Below are 25,049 nucleotides of genomic sequence, written 5' to 3'. Positions count from 1 at the left end.
CCTGCCAAGACAGAGAGAAGGCATAATTCAAAATAGTTTGCAGAGAGATTTACAAGGATGAGCATCTATGGATTTATTTATTTTCATAGGTAACATAGGGTGTTTGAGTAAAATAAAAAAAAGGTTATTTATTATTATTAATACCTTTCTTCCACAAAGTATTTGAGGCAGCATACGTAAGGATACACACATTAAAATAGAACTAGGAATACAGAATCAGAGTGAGAGTAGAAAATACAAGTCTGGGAAAGAAACTTGTATGCCAGCCCAACCATAAATGTCATATGGCTGTTGCAATGAAATTCTAGTTTATTTTTGAAGAAATAGAGACACCACTATTTAAACAATTCTCATTATCACAAAAGAAAACACCTACCAGCTCATCAAATGCTGTAAATTATTTTGAAACTACTCTGAGTTACTGAAAAAAAATTCTATAAAACCTTTGGCTGAATGTTAGATTAACAAGATAGAATGCACAGAGCAGGGAATTTTGGAATTAACTAAAAGGCTTTGTCATTCAGCTGGAACATAAGCCAGGACAAATTATTCACACATATCCCTGATTCATTTTGGTATTATTTTTAATAAACATAATATAATAATAGCATAACATGACTACCAACAAAAATGATAGACCTTTAATAGCATTTAAGGTTTGAACACATTGTTCTAAGCATTTCACTATTAAAAAATGTATTTAATTTCCTCAATAAGTATTGTTAGATTCTCCATTTTCCAGATAAGAAAACTGAAGCACGAAGAGGTTGAGTATCTTGTAAGAGATTACTCAGTAAATGACAGAGATGGAACCTCAATTAATATTTATTATATCTATAACTTTATAGAGCTATCCTCCTGTAGATATTTGACTTTAGAGAAAGGAGAACGAACTTAAATATGAAAATGCATATTATTATTCATATTATTTTTACTACTTTGTAAAACAAAATCTGAGGGAAGAAAGGCAAAGTCAACGTCTGTGGTTAAGCTGAGGCCACTAGGAAACTCAGCTGGCCAAAGTAGCACCCCCAAAACTGAAATCCATAGTAGAGGATCTATATTTGTTTGGATCAGTTAGATCTGTTTTCCAAACTCCCTAGGAAGGGGACTATATAGCATTAGTAGACACCAGTGTAGATAGAGCTAAACCCATCAAAGGAAATGTCACTCAGACCACATGCCTCTCTATGAGAAAGCAGCATCTATTTCTTATCTATTAATATAAAGCAACACATACTATGACTTTGTGTCTTTAATGTAATCTTGCCCAGTCTTGTCCACAAGTCAGCAGTAGGCTTGTTGCAATAGTGCTGAGACAGTGAGCTTTATGCAAATTAGAATCTGGATGAGCAAATGTGCTTGTCATTCGATTAGCTAGGTGGCTCTTTAAAATTCAGCAAGATCCATAATAAAAACCAACGAGCCTTTATTATATCAATAGATGTGCACCTCTTAAAGAAATGAAGTTATGGGTCACTTCACTGGTCACTCTACCACTAAACAGATTATATAAATTATACATAATGCTCACATTTACTTTTCAACTCTTATTTTTCCTATCTTTTAACACTCTTTTATTTAGAGTACACGCGTGTTTATGGAATATGATATCACTACTAAATACTCATGATTTGGTCTTATTATCCCGTAATTTTAAAACAATGCTTAAAAAAGCAACTAATATCTGGTAAGAAATTTTGTAAATTGTGTGTTTTTAGCACAATTAGCCTTGTTTTTTATTTAACAGAAACAAGGCATTTAGTATGACAAATTAAAAAGTATAAAATGGATAAAGTAAGATTGGGGGAAAAGAAGAAGCAAACATGCCTCTGACAAATGTTGATGTTGTTGAAATTGAGCACAGAATTGAGCTCTTATCTTCCCGTAGCTAAGGCAAAAATGGAAATGTAATTACTTATAGAACTTATCTCCTTGTTTCCATAGCAACCCATGCATATCTCTAGCATTGAATTTATTGCATTGTTTTAAAATTAACTTTCTTAGAGTCTCTCTCCCATTAGATTGAGTTTCTTGAGGTTAGAGATTGCATGTGCAACATAGTTTCTCAAAAAAACCCCACATTTTCCCTATTCCCAAACTGAGAGTCATTGACCAGAAAGACAGAAATGACCCACATTTTCACAGACAATACTGATTTTCCACTTATTAAGTACAAAGGGAAATTTCTTGGTTGGGATTTTGTGAAGGGTCCATTGGGTGATACATCAGACCGTACCTCAACAACAGTTGTATTGCAAATGCAGAAGTGAAATCCGAATGTCTGTTTCCATGGTGAAGTCTGATGTAATTTGAGGCTACAACAGTAATGCCTCTGTCAGGGTAGTGATCTTACAGGGAAAATACTTAGGTGCTGCACACATACAGGCTTCTGGCGATCTTGGTTAATTCAAAGCTGAATCATTACACCTAAAATCATGGGCTATGTATGGATTTGCAATTGTGTTCCATAGATCCTGAGGACTCTAGAGGGCCCCAGAATCCACTAAGAAGTAAAGATGACGTGGGAGCTTTTGATGCTCCAGATCGCAAATCATTATTCATCCAGAGGAAGTCTTCTTTAATCTGACTAACTTGTTTCTACATAAAAGTACCCAGAAGAAAACTGCATTGCTAAAGAGCTTTGCTAAATAACCAAACAAATAAGCTTTGAAATCACAGACCTAGGTGATTAGATGAATATAGTTTGCCTTTGACATGAAACTCCCAAACCTGACTGGTCAATTTATTCACCTGGGGTTCTTTTCTTGGGCACAAATATGGGGATAATACCCTTTAGAAATTCTGATTTATTAAGTGTGATGTAGAGCACAGATATCTGTACTTAAAAAAATTCTTCAGGGGATTCTGATGCTCTCTGAGTAGAAAGCTGCTACATTGACTGTTTCCTAATTAAACATTCCTTCTGCACAGCCTTCAGTGGGCACAACTTTCGCTGGCTCAAAGAGTGCAATGTACTGTTCTATGGTGAGAGCCTGGAGTGTATGTATTAATATTTTTCTAAAACTTCACATATAGGGTGGCGGGGTTAATTCTTAAGGGTGAAAATTTACTTTGACCCTTTATGTAGAGCATTTCCACTGCATGTGAAACACTATCAATTGTCATCTGAATAAGAGAAACTAATAGAGTAAGTTTTGATTTTTTCTTCTCTTGACAAAGTTGTTTACTTGTGTCATACAGAAATAAGATAAAACACCAGTTGATGTATATTTATTTTGAAAAAATATGTTAATAAGCGAAATAAAAGATGAGAAGATAGTAAAATTGCCTAAAAGTAGGAAGGATTTTCATCTATAACATGATTGTTATTTTTAACCTAACATTATATAGTACTTATCATCATTCTGTGTAATTGAGTCCTAAACAAATATTTAAAATGTGTTGACACAATACTTTCATTTTCAACAAAGTCTAACTCAAGCATCAGTGGGTGAGTGAATATTCAAATGTTCCCAAAATTGATATGTATGGCAGATATGAGCATCTGTGGTGATAAACAAATATAGAAAGAATAGATGTACATTATTTTACATTATCATATAAGAAATTAAAAATTAAGAATATCATCTTTTGACTCCTAAAAGCCTAATGATTGAATGTTTATGGCCTGTAATGAATTAACCTAAAATGATAGAGTTAATGTTGTATGAATATTTTATTATATAATAATCATTTACATATATTAGCCCTTACCTTGTGATAAACACTATGCTAAATACTTCACATATATTCTGCCCTTAACACCCACAATTACCCTATGACATAAATATACTATTATTATCCCAATTTAATGATAAGGAAGTTGACTTTTATAGAAGTTAACTAATAAATAACAGGGCTGAGGTTTGAGCTCTTGCAGTGACTTATCAACTCTTTCATTAACTTATGGGGGAAAAAAAACCCTCTGAGTTGAACTCTTTGATTACTGCTGTGATTAGAAAATATAAAAGAAAATGTCTAACACATTCTAGATGCCCAAATAATAATAAAATAACACTATGTGCTATACAAGTAATGGGTTGAGAGAAATATGCTGTATTTTTTAAAAGAGAATTCTGCAGGATCTATGTAATAATGAGCATTACAATAGTTCGAGTGCTGCTTATAATTCAATGACTTTTTTTTAGCACTTTGGAGAAACAGAATTTCTAGTCCTGAAAACATTTTTGATGTCGTTTCTTTAAAATAAATTTAAAACTAATGATTTGTTTTTAGCTTTTGATCTTAAACTTAAAAAATGCCTTTGGAATAAATGTAGGACAACTTAAGAATACAAGACACAGGATCAATTGAATCTAACCTGTTTTTTAAAATTATTCTTCTAAAAAAAAAAAGGTAAACTAATTTAATCATTGAAAATGGCCCAAGTTAGTGTTGAGACAACCTTTAATCTTTCATAGATTAAGATAAATGAACTGATAAACAAATGAAACAGTGAATAGGTATAAAACCAGTTATAAAGCAGGCATTAGACATTGCATATATAGAAAATCTATCAGATCAAGTGCATCAACAAGTGAGTATAAATAAACAATCTAGCCTATAGTAGATGTTTAATAAATTTTTGTTGAGTGCTGAGTTAATTATTTTACAGACATGACTCAGATGTTCATTTCAAATTTTTCTGTAAAAGGGTCATACTGTCAAAATTATACTGTTACTCATTTGAGTCTTCATAATATAATGGACACATGGGAAAAATTAGAAATTGTTAGTGTAGAACAATTGAAAAAATAAAGGAATAGAAAATAGAAACTATTAGACTTAAAAGGAGTTAACCATATTTGACAAGTTTGAAGGTCAAGCATTATGTGTTTTAAACATAAAAAGTTGTTACCAGGAAGAGAAGTTTATATATTGTTAAACAGTGCAGTACAAGGGCGTGAGAGTAGAGTACGAAAGATTGGGTAGTGACGGCTACCTCTTCATCCCTGCTCATGAGAGCCCTTCAAATGATGAAGTTACAGGATTCCCTGACTGTCATATCTTCCAAAGTAATGTGAAATGATTGGAGAGCTATTAAACACGATGTGTTTTGACTGCCTCCTATTTATTCCATTGGTGAATGAATGAATTCCAGCCGTAGGGTTCTGAAAACTGGCAAACACATAACACCCAACATGAGACAGATGAGGCCAACAGCAGTTTATTAGTTACATGCAATCATAACCTAGGGGAGGAAGACACAGCATGCTGTACAACCACACCCAGGTTGCATCTGGGGACAGAGTACACAACCAGGGGCGTGGCAAGTAGGCTTTGAAATGTCAAGAAGGTGGAGTGACCCTGTTTCCCTCTAGAGAATGTAACTGGCTTGTTTGAGTAATTCCACAGGCTGACAGAGAACTGAAACCTGCTACTCTGGGATAAAGCAGGAATTGCTCCTAGTCCCTTTGATAAGGAGAGTAGCTAGAGGACCTTATTCTTGGGAGTAGAGTTGAGAGGGGAGCTTGTGATTAGACCATTTAAGATCTTCCCAATTTTATAAAATATCAGGGTAGCACATATTGTTGGGCCTTGATTTGGGGCCTTAAACCACATGATGATATAAAGCATTGTCAAAAATGTATGTTTTATTTCACAGAGGGCCAATAGGGGTAAATTACAAAGTAGCTCTCAGTTAGGTAGGAAACAATTATTTTCCCTTGGGGAAGAGGTGAAGAGAAGGGGAGTGAAAATATCCTTGTGGACTCTTCCCTTTTAGGCCTCTGTGCTCAGTAGACACACTGACCATGCCTGGGGCTTGCAGGAGGAGGTTGGTGAACAGAACAGGCGAGAAATGTCTTTTGATATTTCCCTTGACTCTTATGTCTTCCTCTTTGTTCTCTTAGAAAAGTTTAAGAATTCAGCTTTATTTTTCTTGTGGAGTTTAGACAATAGGTGTAGGTCTAATCTTAGCAAAACAGAGGAGGAGGAAGAAATAATCTTTAGTTCTCTTTCATATTTTATTTCTGGACTCCCTCCGATGTGTTGGCAACTTCTTAAACCATTTCTCCCACATATTCATGCTGTATTTCGGATTTGCTTTGGCTCCCTAGAAAGACTAGCTTTAATCCCATTATTGTCCTGCACACAACTGTGGGTCCAGTCTTTACATTCATCAAGACTTGCATTTACTCAGTGTCGGTATCTTCTGTTTACTTTCTATGGTGTATGGACAAGTAGATTTTGAACAAATAGATCTAGACTCTGCTAACGGATCTGTTATTAACTATGTGAACTTAAGCAACTTCCTTCATTTCTAAGCGCATGAGAGCTTTTGTTTGTTAAAATTAGTCAGACTGTTATCTCTGAAATATCTTTTAGTTCTTTCATATTATGCCTTTAAATTTTCATAAGAGAAGCCTGTACCTCAGGCCTTGTTTAAAAAAGAGTTGGTTCCTGTTGTACAAGAGCAAGCTTAATAGTCTTCCCTACTGAAATGAAGTTTACTCCAGTTTGAAGTTTATGTTCCTGGTGGGTGCATCTGCTAACTACTTGACCCTCATCTGGGATATCATTCCTGATTTTCTCTTCTGCCTTTGACAGACACCTGGCTTCAGTTTTTCTTCTGCAATTGTTCTGTACCTTCCTGCAATTATAAATGAATTATCTTGCCCCTGGCTCAGATTTCCGATCCAGGAGTTTAATTGCAGTCATGTCAGGAAGAGCAACTGTATTAAGTGGTTGTTATTAAGAAAGCTCTAATTAAACCTTGTAAGAATTAATAGATTTTGATCTGGATATCATTTGGACTAATATCACAAAGGTGGTTGCCTGCTTTGCTCACTAATAAGTTCATTTGTACTCACAGTCATTGTGGGGAATAAAATTTTCTTTTCTTTTCTTTTTTTCTGTGCAACTACCATTCCTGAAAGATTCCACTAAAAAAGTCATGGTTGGACATAATAAGCCAATATTTTGTATCTTCTATCACTGGTGGCTGAATTTAGTCAACCTTTGCTTCAAAGTATTAATACGTGGTTTTAAAGGGGCTTTAACTTCTAAAGGAACCAGTCTTATTCTATTCTTTTCATCTCATATTGATTAGAGAGGAAGCCCAGAAAGAGAAAAAACTAGACATGATAAAATAAATTCTCATGGGGAGAAATTTTTTAAAGGGACCCTTTTTGATAAGTTGTTGAGATTTAATTGTAGGTTTAATATAGCTCATTATTATTGGCACATTGTGTCTGTTAATTAGATGTCACTGATTTGATTTAAGATGTATCATAATTATTTGTGTCATTATTTAATAATTTAATGATATAATAAAATGAAGGAAATAAAATTATTTAAAAATCGTTTTCATTATAATTTAAGCCCTCAATAGAAAAATTAATCTTTAATTTCTAATTTACTTTAAGATATATCTTTAAAATTTAAAGCTAAGGAAAAGAGCTACATTTTAATTTTCAAGGCAAGTGAAACGTTTTGGAAATAGAGATCATTTTTTCTAATCAGTACAATTTACAACTTCCTATTCTAAGAGGAACACCTGAGCAGTATTGCATGAGCAATTTGAGCACCCGTTAAGACTTTACAGGTGAACCACAGTCAAAATGTATCATCAGAATTAAAATAATTGAAAAGGTTTCACATTAGATTCTTTTCATTTGCCTATCACACGTTAGGTTGTCTGGTGAAACAATGTATGTGTACTTTGACTTCAGAACTATTCAGAGTAGTAAAATTCATGCATTTCAGGGGAAGGATTTGACAATCTCCGAGTTTCTTTGGAATTTCATTTCTGGCCTGCATTCCTGCTGAGATAGCCTCAGGAAGTCATAACAGCTTCCTGTACTCTACTTTCCCCAGGCTCTTGGGTATAGAATATACACCAGCACCATTACCAGGCACCAGCCCAGTAATACAGAGTATGAGCTCTGCAGTTGAACAGATGGACATGAATGTTTTATTTCCTATTTACTAACTGTATGCCTTTGAGAATGCTGCTGGATCTCTCTGAGGTCTAGATATCTCATGAACAGAGACAATAATACATATCTACATCATAAGGTGGTAGTGTGTCATAAATAATATAAAAATGCAGTGTCTAGCATCTTTCCAGGCCTCTACAAATTGTAGTTAACATTATTTCATTCTTAGAAATTCTGACTGTAATACTCGTCTGCATGGGAAATTCAGTCTAATTATCTTGTATCATCAGAGTGATCCTAGCCTGCTGTGCAGCAATAATTTGAGCATGAAACCTAGCAGAGTTAATCATCATCACTAGACGAATCTCTTCCTTATTAGAAATTCTATTCCTGAAATCACCTGGGAAGCATCTAAAACAAAGTCTGAGGTTAGAGACTCATAAGTTGGTTTGATTTGAAAATGGTCAAGTGAAATTTAGAGGGACCAACAAAATAAGGATATTTAAAAATATAGCTGTGCTTATTTCTTTGGTATTTTAAATATTTCATTATAATTTAACAAACTGTTGTTGATGATAAAATATATTTTACATATAGAGTGCTTATTAAGTAACTTTTTTTTCTAAATAGTACTATGATTAATACAATGTTGGGGAAAGAAATTCATAATGAAAATAAACTTTTGTATGCATTCAAGCACACCATGATAAAAGACTTTACTTTGTTAGACCATGTTTTAAATTACTGTTTTATAGAATAGATTCATTTCTGAAAAGTTTGCTACTATTTTTCTCTTTAAAGTAAATGCTATTCTGTGGGGGAGAACCATGTACAATAAACTGTTTTGAAAATGTATATCCATAAAAACATTAAGATGATGGTAATGAAACTCATTGACAACTCTAGGTTATTCCAGATGTTTCCCTTTTTCTATCTTTCCCTTGGGAAACTGGACTATACTTTGAAGCCAAAAATTAGAGCACATGAGCAGATAGCGAATTTGGTGCTACAATCTGAGTGTGAGAGATATGCTGGGAAGCATAATTTGGATGCAGAAACCTTGGCTTTTCTAATATATTTCTGGTTATAGATTAAATGCTCTATGAAATTTTTACATCATGTTGTCACAGAAAACCGAAGACATATTTGTTGCCAACCCTAATGTAATCATAAAGATTTCATATTCATGTGACTATCCTTTATATATACATACTTTGCCCTTTAAAATTTAACTACTTGTTTCTTTTTTTGAATAAATACCATCTGTGGCTAATAGAGCAGTGCTTAAGATTATAACTTTTCAGTAGATACAAATATCAATACATTATGTATTTCAAATAGAATACCTATAACTTCAAGTTAGTTAATATGTATGTATTTATGACTAAATTATATATGTATATGAATAATATATATGAATTATATATGATTAATATATACATATAAACATCTATATATGGTTTTCAAAGGAAAACATAGGATACCTGAGCATTACAAAGCTTCAAATAGATGATACATTTCATATTAGCTTATTATATAATTTCATAAAATGCTCTCCATATATCTTCAAAATACTAATTTAATTAGCATTCAGTAGTGATCAAAACAGAATCACTGGGATAAATATTGTCCCAGAACCACTGGAGGAATATTAGATATTAGATATAATATTATCTAATATATCTAATATCTAATGTGATGATGTTATCATCAGTTCTTGGTCAAACTGTAGATTAGTAAAACTTTTTTCTAAAGCAGTTAACAGTATGTATCAAGTGCTAAGTGAAGTATAACAGGAATGGAAAAACAAATGCCACATGTTCTCACTTATAAATTGGAGCTAAACAATAGGTGTATATTGTCATACAAAGTAGTATAATGGCCATTGAAAACTAAGAAGTGGGAAGATGTGAGGGGTTGGGGGACAGAAATTATCTATTAGGTACAATGTACACTATTTGGGTGACAGGTACACTAAAAATCCTGACTTCTTCATTATACAACCCATCCATGTAACAAAAAGTACTTGCATCTCCCTAAATCTATTGAAATTAAATAAATAAATAATGAAATAAATAAAAAATAAATATAAATAACTTTAAATGGGTATACTGCTTGTGATTATTTTTTAATATATAATCCAATAAAAGGTATTATTGAGTTAGGCAGGGTGTTATACACAAGGATGTTCAAAACAGTACTGCATTAACAAAAAATTGAAAAAATTCAAGAATATCTGAGTCCTTATAGTATAACAGAGTAATTCAAGACAATTCCATTGGCCATTTAAAGTATGAAGTAGACATTTATCATTGACGAAAATGCTCACTCTGTATTTTAAGTCGAAAATCAAGTTGAACCCACACACCCTACCCCCATGTCACTGCATGGCACTATGCCTGTTGTTTAGTATTCCATCACAGACCCCTCATCCATGACCTTCCCCCCACCATGTGCCACCATTATACCTGGAACCGGATGAAGTGAATGCCCACAGCCCTGAAACTGGCAGCCACCGCCTTAGATAGCACAGCTACTGCCACCACTGCAGGGAGACCCAGGCAGTCTCCAAATGCCTGCCTCTATGAGAAGAGACTCACCCAGCACCCCACCTAAGATTCCAACAGTAGCCTGGGGACCAACCCACCACTCCACATGAAGATTCCCTAGCACCAGCTTGGATAGTAACAATCACAGGGGAAAGGGACAATTCAGAAGAGCTATATTACAGGATCTCAGTGAATCTTCCCCTCTTCTGCTAGATCAATCTTCTGGAATAGGAAAAAAAATGTACAATCTAGGGACCTCTCCTTTTTCTCACTAACTAGAAGAGTTCCCAGCAAAGGAGAACAGGTGTATTGAAACCCATCTGCCTTGATCTAAGAGAAGAGGTTACAGATGAGAAGAAATCAGCAAAAGAACTCTTAAGCAAAAAAAAAAAAAAAAAAAAAAAAAAAAAAAAAAGAACTCTTAAGCAAAAAGAAGAAATTAGGAGGAATCCTATTACCTACTTTCAAATTATACCATAATGCTATAGTAACAAAAACAGCATGGGACTAGTATAAGTGTGGGTTTATAGACCAATGGAGCAGAATAGAGAACTCAGAAATAAAACCTTGTGACTGGGGTAGCACGGTATAACACTGCAGTTTTAATTTGAATTTCCCTGATGATTAGTGATATTGACTACAAACAACTGTTCTTTGACAAAACAGACAAAAATATACACTGGGGAAAGGACCTCTATCTCTATCCATATACAAAAGTTAATTCAAGATGAATTAAAGGCTTAAATGTGAGGCATGAAACCATAAAAATTCTAGGAAAAAATGTAGATAAAACTCTTCTAAATATAGGCCTAGGAGAAGAACTTAGACTAAGACCCCAAAGGCAAATTCTGCAGCAACAAAAAGAAATAAATAAGACTTAATTATATTAAAAACTTCTGCACAGCAAAGGAAATAATCGACAGAGTAATCAGGCAACCTACAGAATGGGAGAAAATATTTACAAACTATACATCTGACAAAGAACTAATATTCAGAATCTACAAAGAACTCAAACAAATCAGCAAAATACAAACAAACAGCCCCATTAAAAAGTGGGTGAAAGACATGAACAGAAGTTTTTCTACAGAAGACAGGTAAATGACCAAGAAACATATGAATAATTGGTCAATATCACTAATCATCAGGGAAATTCAAATTAAAACTTCAGTGTTATACCGTGCTACCCCAGTCACAAGGGCTATTATTGAAAAGTCAAGTGCATTTCATGTAACCAAAATGTTTGTACCCCCATAAAATCCTGATTTAAAAAACAAAAGTCAAAAAACAACACATGCTGATGTGGATGCAGAGAGAAAGGCACACTTACACACTGTTAGTGGGACTGCAAACTTGTACAACCTCTATGGACCTATATGGATCACCCCACCCCCATACATACACATTTCACACCTTATCTTCATGTAATCTTTCCCACCTTAATAGACGAAAACTCCAAATGATCTGTTGTTTCAGCTTAAAAAAATTGGAATCATATTTGCCTTGTCACTTTCTCTTATGTCATCACACATCTTACATTCTCTTAAATCTCACACTTTTTCTTATACCTGCAGTCTGAGAGGAAATCCCATTGGCTCTGCCCTAAAAATGTTTCCACAATCTAACTTCTTCTCACTGGCTTTACTGTTCCTAGTTGAGCCTAAGTGCTTTAATGTCTCATGTTATCTGGATTATTATTCATCATGGATAGAATCATAATTGGTGGCTTTGCTTCTGCCTTTGCCAGCCTGCAGTATTTTCTTAACATAACAATCAGTCTGATCCTTTTAAAACATAAGGTGGCACATCTCACTTCTCCATTCAAATGTCTCTCATGGCTCCATCTATCTCACCCAAGGTGAAAGACAAAATCCTTAAAATGGTCTATGAGATCTCCCACAACCTAGCGTCCTGTTACCTCACAGACCTCAGCTCTTCCTACTCACCCCTGGCTCCCTCCACCCCACTTGTGCCAAACTCCTTGCTGTTCTTTAAACATACCAAGTAAATCCAAAACCCAGCAACTGTCCTCTTCCAGAATGATCTCTGTCTACTCATTCCACATAACTTATTCTTTTGCTTCATTTTGATTTTGCTCTAACATCATCTTATTAGAAAGAACTGTCTTGACCACCCTATGTAACACATTACTACCCTTCCTCCATCCCTGTCTTCCTTATGTTACCAAAGCTTCATAGCTTGTCATCACCCAACATAGTTTACATTATTTATTTATTATCTATCTTCCTCAACTATAGTGAAAGCTGCATGAGAGCTTTGCCATATTTTGGTTACTGCTATTTGACCCAGTTTGAAGTAGTAATCTGCTTTTCCATCCCTGGGCCAGATCATCTAGAATTTTGCCCATGCACCAAGACCAACAACTACTTGCAAATAAGCTCGGCCAGAACCCACCAAGAGAACCTGTCAGCCACAGGTGACCTCAAACCCTGTCACTAGCAGGCTGGGCCATCAGCTTCTCTTCTCTGAGTCTCAGGGGCCCATATCCACTCCAGGGAGTTGTTGTCTCTCCAATCCTCATACACAAATCTTGGCTATTAAAGTTTTCAAGTAAGTATTTTTTAAAATATGCCTAGAACATTTCTAGAAATTTGTAGGTACTCAGTAATGACTTTTAAACAAACCTAACTAATATTCTGCTGAATATTGGAAGAATCACATTAAAACACACTAACGGAACTACGGAGCTAGTATAACCAGTGGTCTGACAAATATCTAGAAGACAAACTGGGCAATAAACATAAAGGTTCATGGTGTATTTTGAGCAGAAGTCATGCCTATAAGACCCTAGGTTCTACATCTTTCCAATGAACTAGATTTTATAAATGCAAAGTTTCCTTTGGAGGAAAACTAGGACCAAAGTCACAAATTTAACTTTAATATGCAAAGCAATCCTTTTTGAAAAAATAATGTGTATAACTCACAGTTTTGATTTTGGAAATATTTATGGTAGTTTTGGACCACCGAATCAACCTAATATGAAAAAGCTTTTAGTACATAAATGATGCTTCAGGAAATCATATATTTATGGATGACTTAGCTTTGAGCTATAATGAATGTGTTTGTTGCTGGATGATTTATACTTTTGTCTGGGGGAAAATACAAACTTTTAAGAGTAAATATAAAGTACTATTGCAGCAATACATAAATCTGAAATGCTACAGTCACTTGGAGTATAAACAATGCCAACTTAAATATAAAACTAGAGTTGTTGAGAAGATACAATTAAGTGGAAATTTATATTCATCATCACAAACTAAAATGTATGTGTGATAGTAAAATAGAGAAGATACATGCAGCATCTACTACATCTGAGTCCTAATTGTACACATTGGACAACCAAGAAACTTAATTCTAACTTAAACAGGGTACAAGAAAGGCTTTGCTATTTTTATTGAGTTTCTTTGTCACCAATGCCTAAGAAAAAGTTTGAGTTTTTATTGAGTTTCTTTGTCACCAATGCCTGGAAAATTCAATAAAAGTTGAATTTTTTCAACTCAATAAAAGTTGAGTTTTTATTGAGTTTCTTTGTCACCAATGCCTGGAAAATTTCTGGATGGTCTTATCTAGATTAGAACCCCATATTCTTAATTATTTGGATAAACATTCTCCTTTTTAAAACTTTATGCTAATACTTTATACATAAATTCCTGGTGAAACTACTGGTCATTGTTCTTGAGAGGAAGTCAGAACTGTGTTCCATTGATTTTTGAAAATGGGGGCTGTCCTCTCTCCAATCCTCATACACAAATCTTGGCTAAAAGTTTTTAAGTAAGCAACATCTTTTTTGTTTGTTTTTTCCACTGTGTACATTTGCACTGACTGCAAAGCAAAGGAGAATAAAATTGCTGGTTCCTTAGCACAAAACAGGACAACTGCACCATACTGGACTGCTAAACTAGAAGACTTCAAGGCCATGCTCTAACAGTAAAATCAAGCCAAACAACATGCACACATACACACAACAAAACAAAACTAGTTTTGTTTAAGAATGTTTTCTGAGGAAGCAGAAAAAAAATTCACTTTATCAAATTTTGATATTTAAATACATATTTTAAATAATTTATATAGTGAAAGAAAAAGTATGTATAAAGCACATCTGTTAGATACAAAAATACAAAGATTGTCCAAAGAAGAAGCACGTGTTCAAGTGTTTAAATTGTGAACTTAACTACAGTTGTTTTATATGCAACACTATTTTTACTAGGAGAATAACTGACAATCTAGGGTTATTTAGACTTTGGAATTTTTCAGACATTTTATTGTAAATGAACAGAATGAGTATGCAATTTGAAGGAAAATAACAATGAAAGAATTCAAATTTTGAGCAAAAGCTAAAATTTTGGAAAGGTTTTGAGCAGTATCAAAGAATAATATCCATAATTGTCTAAAAGGGCTGTTAAATACTCCTATCATTCCTAACTACATATTTGAATGAAATCACTTTTTTTCATTTGTAACAGATTGCAGAAGCAGATACAGAATCCAGATATCTTTTTCAAAGCTAGGTATGAAATACATTTTCAAAATTATAAAGGAATGACATTCTGTTTTAAAAATGATTTTCAATAATATTAATAATAACATTATTTGTATAATGCATAAGGGGAGTCCATTTATTATTTTAAATGACAAATATTTCAAAATTTTCTCAATTTTAACTTATATCACAGTAAATAGAGATAGTTATAACTCACATTAACAAAAGCTCTTGGGGATCCTTAACATTTTTTAAGCTTATAAAGGGTTGGTGAGACAAAAACTTTTGAGAACCACTGGTAAATGGATTCTTTGAATTAATACTGCTTACTACAACTGAATGCCAAACTTGAAACTTATATCCAAGCTCAAAACCATCTATAGGATCTATGTGAATATTTTCATGACACATATAAGAAATGTTCTCAGAGGAGACAAAAAAAATACAATGAAAAGTATTAGGAGCAGGGAAAGTGTAGCATAGTTATTATGAAAAGTGATTTAAAAACACCTCTATTTAAATTAGGTGAGTGAACACACCTTAAAATGATAATAAATGCTAGGCTTCATATGTTACACTGTTTAAAAAAATTGACTGTATACTGCTGCAAACTTTAGCAAATAAGACGAGGCAATAAGGTATAAATTTTATTTGATTTTCCTTTTGCAAATGAAAATGTGTTCAGAACTGAAATTGTCAACTTTTCATACCTTATATTAACACTGTTTGGTACACTTTGCACTTTATTTAACAAATATACAATAGTACAATTTATTTTTCCCCTTTTATTTCATCATATTATGGGGGTACAAATACTGTTAGAGTTACATATATTGCCCCTGCCACCCCTCCCTGCCCGCAATGTGCCAGAGATTCAAGCATGTCCAATCCCCAGGTGGTGCACACAATAGTACAATTTATTAACTCCAAATTCTCACATCAAAAAGTTTTGGTTTAGAAGGCTGAAGCTAGATAAATTTCCACATTTTTTGATAAAGGGATCAATGTAATTTTTTATAATCAGACTTGAAAGATTTAAAAGGACAAAAAGAGTAAAGAAACGTATTGAGTACTATTTGTTTGGTTTCCTCAGATTTTTTTTTCTTTCTTTTTTCCATGTTTCCCAAAATTCAGTTTTACAGTGAAAATGCAGATGACTATGGACACCATGGCTCAGCATTGACCTCTTAAGTTATTATCTATTTCTTACCATTCTCAGAATAGAAAAACTATCCTTCTATGACCATAAACTTCAGCAGGTAAGACTCAGTTGAGCAGCCACACAGAGTGCCCTCTGGTTATGAAACGGTTGACCCTGCTGCAGGTCACTCACTGTCCTTCTGGATCAAGAGCAATATAGTACCCTTGATACCTCACAGTGTAATTCTTCATATCACAGGACTGGCATGTGAACTTGTCACTGACCATCACTTGTGGTTGCCCAGCCATAGCAGAGCCACTATCAAAACTACAGAGTGTGTCCCATGTCAGGCTTGGTTTTCTGCCTGTATACACTCATCTGCCTGCATATCACCTGTATTACTCTTTCAGCCAGTCCTCTGGGGTTTCTTACTGCCACTATATAGTCTGCCACATATACCTTTTCGTGATTTCAGAACTAAATCTGACAATGAAGAGTTCTCAGCAGGTGTTATAAATGAAACAAACTTTTCATTTATACCCAGCTACGTTGGCGTCAGTTGCAGCATAGCCTTTCTTCATGCTCTCTTTACAGCAAGCACAAGGATACTGACTTGTTCTGTGATTTGTAGATTTATCCTCCTTGCTCTCACTACAGCCTAGCGCTTCTCTCACCAGCAAAATGAATTTCATTAGTGGCTTGTTCATCCACTTCACTGGGAAATGTAATATCTCCTCTCTAAGCTTCCCTCTTGTATTTTACACAGTCAGCTTCATTTGCTTCCCTTCAGGGGAAGACATACATTATGGTGTCTTGCAGGGGCTTGATCATGAGTAGGCAGCTAGCTGTTTCCCATCTGCCTCCCCCAAGATCGGGGCCCTTCTTAGGCAGCCACAGCAGTTTCTCTGAAGGCATAGAAGTGATCTTTTAGCTGATAAAGATAATATCCTGTAAAAAAATAATGATTTAATAACAAAAATAGCCAATGAAACAGAAACAAAAATTTTAAATATATTTTTATGCATATTTATAAACTATATGAAAGATTCAGTCACTTATTCTTAGATGGATCTATGAGTAATGTTTTAATTTTGAGGGTAAAAGTGGAGCTGCCAGAAACAAAACACACACACACACACACACACACACACACAGGCGCGCACACACACACGCTCACAGGCACGCACCCACAGGCACAAATAAAGACAGACTGGTTGCAAAGGAAGAGCTATCAGGCATTCTCAGACTGTTAATTCACAAAACTAACATCCAAACACAAAGATGTAATAGAAAGTTATGAGACATATTATGATTCAAAACATCTGTACCTCATCAAGTTAGGGTTATTGTACGTTGCAATAGAAAGACATTTTCACTTTGGGGTTACATTGTATATCTTAAAGTAAAAATGTCTTTCTATTGCAACGTACAATAGGGAAAAAACAAACAAACTTTTATCGGGTGGTGGGCAAATGGGAGGGGGAAGGAGGGGAAGAATTTACACTTACAAAATAGGGTGATGAGCACTACTGGAGAGTAGGACATGCTTGATGTTTTGGTAAGGCGGGGGGTGGGGTGGGCATGGGGAGAAATGGCAGGGGCAATATATGTAACCCTAACAATATTTGTACCCCCATAATATGAAAAAATAAAAAATTTTAAAAAAGACATTTTCAGTTACTCAAAGACTTAGATTATGTAGTACTCGTATCTTCACAAAAACAACCACAGCCACCACCATTGGAGCAAATACAACACTCACAGATTGTGTAAAGATAGATATAGAGGAAATGCAACTATAGACATAGACATAGAAGTAGAACTAGATGTAGGTAAAGATATATATATAACAGCTACCTAGGAGATGAAAAGCTTACTGTTAGCCAGCAGTTTGTTGATACAGTAGAAGACAGAAAAATAGAAACCGAAAGTGAATGAAATATCAAAGCAGCATAAAATAATAAAATAAGAGGAGTAAGACCAAATATATTCTTTTAAAAAATGAAAAAAAAAAGATAAAATATTCCTATTAAAAGACAAAGATTATTGGTGTCAACTAAAAAATTCTGGATATTTATCAAGAAGCATTCATCAAATAAAATGCTACAGAAAGTAAACATGAAACATATTAGTAGTGTAAGATATTATTAATAGGAGAAATTGGGTTTGGGGTATATGAGAACTCTCTGTACTATCCTTGTAATTTTTATATAAATCTAAAATTGGTCTAAAATTAAAAGTTTATTGAAGAACAACAATTCTACCCTACATACTGCTTTGCAACTTGCTGTTGTTTTACATAAAAATATGTTTTAGAATGTTTTCCATGTTAAAACATAGGTTTACATCATTGTTTATAATACTTACAGAGTAATTATGTGATATATAACATAATTTATTAAACAACTCTTCATTTGAATTTTATAATCTCTAAAGCAATGCTATGATGAAAAACCTTGCACAAGCATTTTTATACTCTGGCAGTTTGGAAGGATATTGATCAAGATGTCAAAAGCCATTTTTTATGTAAAGTGAAAGTACTCTTTATTTATTTATTTTATTTTGGCATATTATGGGGGTACAGATTTTAAGGTTTCAATAAATGCCCTTTCCCCCCTTCCCCCACAAGTCTGAGTTTCCAGCATGACCAACCCCCAGATGGTGCACATCTCACTCATTATGTATGTATATACTCGCCCCCCTCCCACCTCCCACCTGGCCAATATCCTATTACTGTAGTACCTATGTGTCCACTTAGGTGCTACTCAGTTAATACCAGTTTGCCAGGTCAATATATGTGGTGCTTGTTTTTCCATTCTTGGGATACTTCACTTAGTAGTATGGGTTCCAGCTCTAACCAGGAAAATATAAGATGTGCTATACCACCATTGTTTCTTAGAGCTGAATAGTATTCCATGGTATACATATACCACATTTTATTAATCCATTCTTGAATTGATGGGCACTTGGGCTGTTTCCACAGCCTTGTTATTATAAATTGTGCTGCTATAAACATTCGAGTGCAGGTGTCTTTTTTGTAGAGTGTCATTGGATCATTTGGGTAGATGCCCAGCAATGGGATTGCTGGATCAAATGGTAGATTCACTTGTATCGCTTTAAGGTATCTCCATATTGCTTTCCACAGAGGTTGAACTAGTTTGCAGTCCCACCAGCAGTGTAGGAGTGTTCCTCTCTCTCCGCATCCACGCCAGCATTTGTTATTTGGAGACTTTTTGATAAAGGCCATTCTCACTGGAGTTAAGTGATATCTCATTGTAGTTTTGATTTGCATTTCCCTGATGATTAGAGATGATGAGCATTTTTTCATGTATGTTGGCCATTCTTCTGTCTTCTTTAGAAAAGTTTCTGTTCAAGTCCTTTGCCCACTTTTTAATAGGGATATTTGATTTTTTTCTTCCTGATTTTCGTGAGTTCTCAGTATATTCTAGTTATCAGCCCTTTATCGGATACGTAGGATGCAAAAATTTTCTCCCATTTTGTAGGTTGTCTGTTTATTTTCATGAGTGTTTCTTTGGCTGTGCAGAAGCTTTTTAGTTTCGTCATGTCCCATTTATTTATTTTTGTTGCTGCTGTGATTGCCTTTGGGGACTTCTTCATAAACTCTTTGCCTAGGCCGATGTTTAGGACAGTGTTTCCAAATTTTTCCTCTAGAATTCTAATAGTTTCATACCTTAGGTTTAAGTCTGTTATCCAGTATGAGTTGATTTTTGTGAGAGGTGAAAGGTGTGGATCCTGCTTTAGCCTTCTACAAGTGGCTATCCAGTTTTCCCACCACCATTTATTGAAAAGGGATTCTTTTCCTCAGCATATGTTTTTGTCTGCTTTGTCAAAGATTAGATGGCTATATGAGGATGGTTTTATATGAGGATTCTCAGATCTGTTCCACAGGTCAATATTCCTATTTTTGTGCCAATACCAGATTGTTTTAATTACTACAGCTTTGTAGTATAGTTTGATATCTGGCATATTAACACCTCCCATTTTGTTTTTGTTGCCTAGAATTGCTCTAGATATTCAGGGTCTTCTTTGGTTCCATACAAAGCGTAAAATTATTTTTTCTGTATCTGTGAAGAATGCTGATGGGATTTTAATAGGTATTGCATTGAATCTGTAGATCAGTTTGGGTAGTGTAGACATTTTAATGATGTTGAGTCTGCCGATCCACGAGCATGGCATGGATTTCCATCTGTTTACATCCTCTGCTATTTCCTTCCTCAGTGTTTCATAGTTCTCCCTGTAGAGGTCTTTTACCTACTTGGTTAAGTATACTCCTAGGTACTTTAATTTCTTTGTTGCTATTGTGAAGGGTATTGAGTCTTTGATTTGGTTCTCAATTTGATTGTTGTTGGCATATATGAATGCCTCTGATTTATGTGTATTGATTTTGTATCCTGAGACTTTACTAAATTCATTGATCAGTTCCAGGAGTTTCTTGGTTGAATCTTTGGGGTTTTGTAGATATATCATATCATCAACAAATAGTGAAAGTTTGATCTCTTCTGCCCCTATTTGGATACCTTTAATTCCATTTTCCTGTCTGATTGCTGTAGCCAAGACTTCCAGCACTATGTTGAACAGAAGTGGAGATAGTGGGCAGCCATGTCTGGTTCCAGTGCTAAGTGGGAATGATTTCAATTTTTCCCCATTCAGTATGAGGTTGGCTATGGGTCTGTCATATATGGCTTGTATCATTTTTAGGTATGTCCCTTCTATGCCTATTTTCTTAAGTGTTCGTATCATGAAAGGGTGTTGAATTTTGTCAAAAGCTTTTTCTGCATCTATTGAAAGAATCATGTGGTCTTTGTTTTTGCTTCTGTTTAAGTGGTGAATTGCATTTATAGATTTACGTATATTGAACCATCCCTGCATCCCTGAGATGAAGCCCACTTGGTTGTGATGGATTATTTTTTTTGATAAGCATCTGGATTTGGTTAGCTAATATTTTGTTGAAAATTTTTGCATCTATATTCATTAGGGATATTGGTCTGTAGTTTTCTTTTTTTGTTGCATCCTTTCCTGGTTTTGGTATCAGAGTAATATTCGCTTCATAAAAGGTGTCGGGGAGGTTTCCGTTCTTCTCGATGTTGTGGAATAGTTTCTGCAAGATAGGTACTAGTTCTTCTTTGTAAGTGTGGTAAAATTCGGGTGTGAAGCCATCTGGACCGGGACTTTTCTTTCTAGGGAGATTTTTAATTGCTGTTTCTATTTCAGCTGTTGAGATTGGTCTGTTCAGGGAATCTATTTCTTCCTGGTTGAGCCTAGGGAGGCTGTGCGTTTCTAGAAATTTGTCCATTTCCTCCACATTTTCCAATTTGTTTGAATAAAGATTTTTGTAGTAATCATAAATTATATCTAGTATCTCTTTGGGATCAGTGGTGATATCTCCTTTTTTGTTCCTGATGGAGCTTATTAGAGATTTCTCTTTTCTGCTTTTCATTAGCTTAGCCAATGGCATGTCAATTTTGTTTATTTTTTCAAAGAACCAACTTTTTGTTTTATTAATCTCCTGAATAGCTTCCCTGTTTTCAATTTCATTTAGTTCTGATTTGATCTTGTTAATTTCACTTCTTCTGTTGGGTTTGGGGTTGGTCTGTTCTTCTTTTTCCAGCTCTTTGAGTTGTTTCATTAGATTGTCTATTTGTGATCTTTTTGACTTTTGGTTATAGGCATTTATGGAGATAAACTTTCCTCTCAGAACTGCTTTAGCTTTGTCCCAGAGGATTTGATAACTTGTCTCTCCATTGTCATTTTGTTCAAAGAATTTTTTTATTTCCATCTTGATTTCTTCATTTATGAAGTAATCATTTAGTAGGAGGTTGTTTAATTTCCACATTTTTGTGTAGAAATGTGATATTCTGTTAGGGTGATTTCTACTTTCATTCCACTGTGATCTGAGAGGATACATGGTATGATTTCTATTTTTTTAAATTTCTTGAGGTTTACTTTGTGTCCTAGGATATAGTCAATCTTAGAGAATGTCCCATGTGCTGATGAGAAGAACGTATATTCAGTGGATTTGGGGTAAAATGTTCTGTAAATTTCAGTCAGACCCAATTGTTCTAGAGTTTTGTTTAAGTCCATTATTTCTTTATTAATTTTCTGTTTGGAGGATCTGTCTTGTTTCGTCTGTGGTGTTGAAATCTCTGGTGATTATGGAGTTGCTATTAATCCATTTGCTTAGCTCCAGTAAGGTTTGCTTTATGAATCTGGGTGCACCTAAGTTAGGTGCATATATATTTAAAATTGTTATCTCTTCTTGTTGAACTGTGCCCTTCACCATTATTTAATGACCCTCTTTGTCTTTCACTACTTTTGTTTCCTTAATAAGTAAATCATCTGCAATTAGAACTGCCACACTAGCCTTCTTTTGGCTTCCATTTGCTTCTAATACTGATCTCCACCCTTTTACTTTTAGTCTATATGCATCTTTGCAGGTTAGATGTGTTTCCTGAAGACAGTATGTACTTGACCTGTATATTCTTATCCATTCAGCCAGCCTATTTCTCTTGAGTGTAGAGTTTAAGTCATTCACATTTATTGAGAGCACTGATAGGTAAGGTAGATTACTGTTCATTCTGTTGGATTGAATGTTGTTCCTATGATTTCTGTCATGAGCCATTGTAATATCTGGCCTTTAATCTTTGGGTTTTGGTTGTTTTTATATTTGTGGGTTATTATTATGATGTTCCGTGCGTAACGCTGTTTTGAGTACTTCTTGTAGGGCTGGTCTTGTCTTGGTGAATTCTCTTAGCCTTTTCTTGTCTGAGAATGTCTTTATTTCTCCTTCATATACAAAGCTTAGTTTTGTAGGGATTATGATTCTAGGCTGGGCATTGTTTTGTTTCAAAAAAGTGAGAATGGGGCCCCAGTCTATCCTTGCTTGTAAAACCTCATTAGAGAAGTCTGGTGTTATTAGAATTGCCTTTCTCTTGTATGTTACTTGCTTCTTTCTTTTTACAGCTCTTAGAAGGGCCTCTTTAGTTGATATTTTGGGCAGTCTGATGACTGCATGTCGTGACGTCTTCCTGTTTGCATTGAATCTCCCAGGGGTCCTCTGAGATTCTTGAACTTGTATATCAAGATTTTGAGCAAGGCCTGGGAAATTTTCCTCTATTATATCTTCAAATAGCTTGTCCAACCCGTGAGTGTTGTCTTTTTCCCCTTCTGGTAACTCTATAACCCTCACGTTAGGTTTCTTTACATAATTCCACATCTCTTGTAGGCTTTGTTCTTTCTCTTGTTTCTCTGCTCTATTTCTGTGACTGATTTATTTAATTGGAGGGTGTTATCTTCAATCTCTGAGATTCTTTCTTATGTTTGATCTACCCTGTTCTTGAGACTTTCCACTGTATTTTGTAGTTCCCTGAATTGATTCTTCATTTCCAGGAGTTTGGTTAAACTTTTCTTCATTGTGTCTATTTCTTTAGTGAACTTTTTTCCAGATCGTGGTGGCTTTTTGTGGTTTCTTTGTGTTGGTTATTGAGTTGTTGTTGCAGCTGGGTGAGTGTTCTTATGATCCACATACGAAATTCCTCTTCTGTCATTTTGGTTGCCTGATTTTGGTTGGTGCCCGTTTCTAGGGGGCTGGTGCTCCTCTTTGGGGGTGTGTTTTCCGTTTGGTTCTTCATATTTCCTTAGTTCCTTCACTGATTTCTTCCCATGTCGATCAGTTGTTGTTTATTTTCTTTAGGCTTTTGTGTGGGTATTCCCATGCCTTGTCTAGTTTCTGAGCCGGTAGGTGGTGTCTGTGGGTGAGATTCGTCCACTCCCTATATAATGAGTCAGTAGGTGTCGTGAAAAGGGTGTGCAGGATGCTCTCCCTGTCAGTATGTGGCGCTTGCTTGGAGGAACAGGCTACCCTGTTGTTTTTATGTCCTGTTATCAGCTCTTATTGCTGTAGAGAGAACTCTAGTGCCTCAGGTGGTGGGTGGGGCCCTGTGACTTCCAGGTGTGTCCTTTTCTCCCCTTCAGTGAGGGCTAGTCTAGGAGAGAGTCTGGGTGGAGCTGGGTTGGGTAAGCCTGCCCTCAGGCACCACCAATGTCCTTAGCAGAGGTCAAAGTTCTGTCTCTGCTTCCAGGAAAAGCTGACAAGGAGGGGCTGGAATGGCCAGGCTCAGTCAGAGAGTCTGCGTGTGGGGGTAGGGCTGTCTGAGACTCGCAGTGTGGAGCGGGCCTGGCTTCTTTCCACCGTCCCCAACTCCGCAGCAACTCCTGGACCTCTGTCAGCAGGCCAGACCACACACCACCAGGCCTCCCCTGGCTGTGCTGCCGGCGGGGAGGTTCCCTGCACAGGAACGCCACCTGGGCTGGGCGCATGGCCTCCCTTTGGGGGGAGGGTTGCCCTTAGGACGCTGATCTGCTCCTGAAGGCACACACACCTCAGTAGGCTGTTCACAAATATCCCTTCTGTGCCCCAGGGAATGTGAGGCCTCAGTGCACGGGATGTGGTCTGCAGGTCTGACCTCTGGGTCCCAGAGTTCAAACTACATCCCCACCAGGGAGAGCAGTGCCAGTCACAATTCACCCACAGGGAGCCCACGCTGGATCTATGTCTCTCAACCTCAGGGTCTGCCCCGTTCTCCTGGGATCACCGTGCCAGCAGCACCTGGGAGGGCTGGTGGGTAGAGAGCTCACAGTCTGAGTTCCCTTTAGTCAGCTGTAGGGCCCCAAAAGGGAAGGTCCTGTTCCCTGTAGGTGCCCCTGGCTGGTGGCTATATTGTCTCTCCGTCTCTCTCTCTGGGCAGCGGCGGGTAGGATCGGGGGAGGGGAGGAGGAGGCAATATGGCATCTGCCGTGCAGCTTGGGTCTGTGCACACGGAGGTGCCCCGAGGGAGTTGGGAGCCTGGTGCTGCGTCCGCTACTGGCTTACCGCTCACTGGCAGCGGCCGTCGCTGGGCTGGTGTCCACAGGTCTCTCCACCCTCTGGGGAGCCCACCAGCAGTCCGGGATGCAGGGAA

The sequence above is a fragment of the Microcebus murinus genome, chromosome 17, assembly GCF_040939455.1.
Source record: "Microcebus murinus isolate Inina chromosome 17, M.murinus_Inina_mat1.0, whole genome shotgun sequence".
NCBI classification, from domain to species: domain Eukaryota; kingdom Metazoa; phylum Chordata; class Mammalia; order Primates; family Cheirogaleidae; genus Microcebus; species Microcebus murinus.
This window is presented reverse-complemented; position numbering follows the sequence as displayed.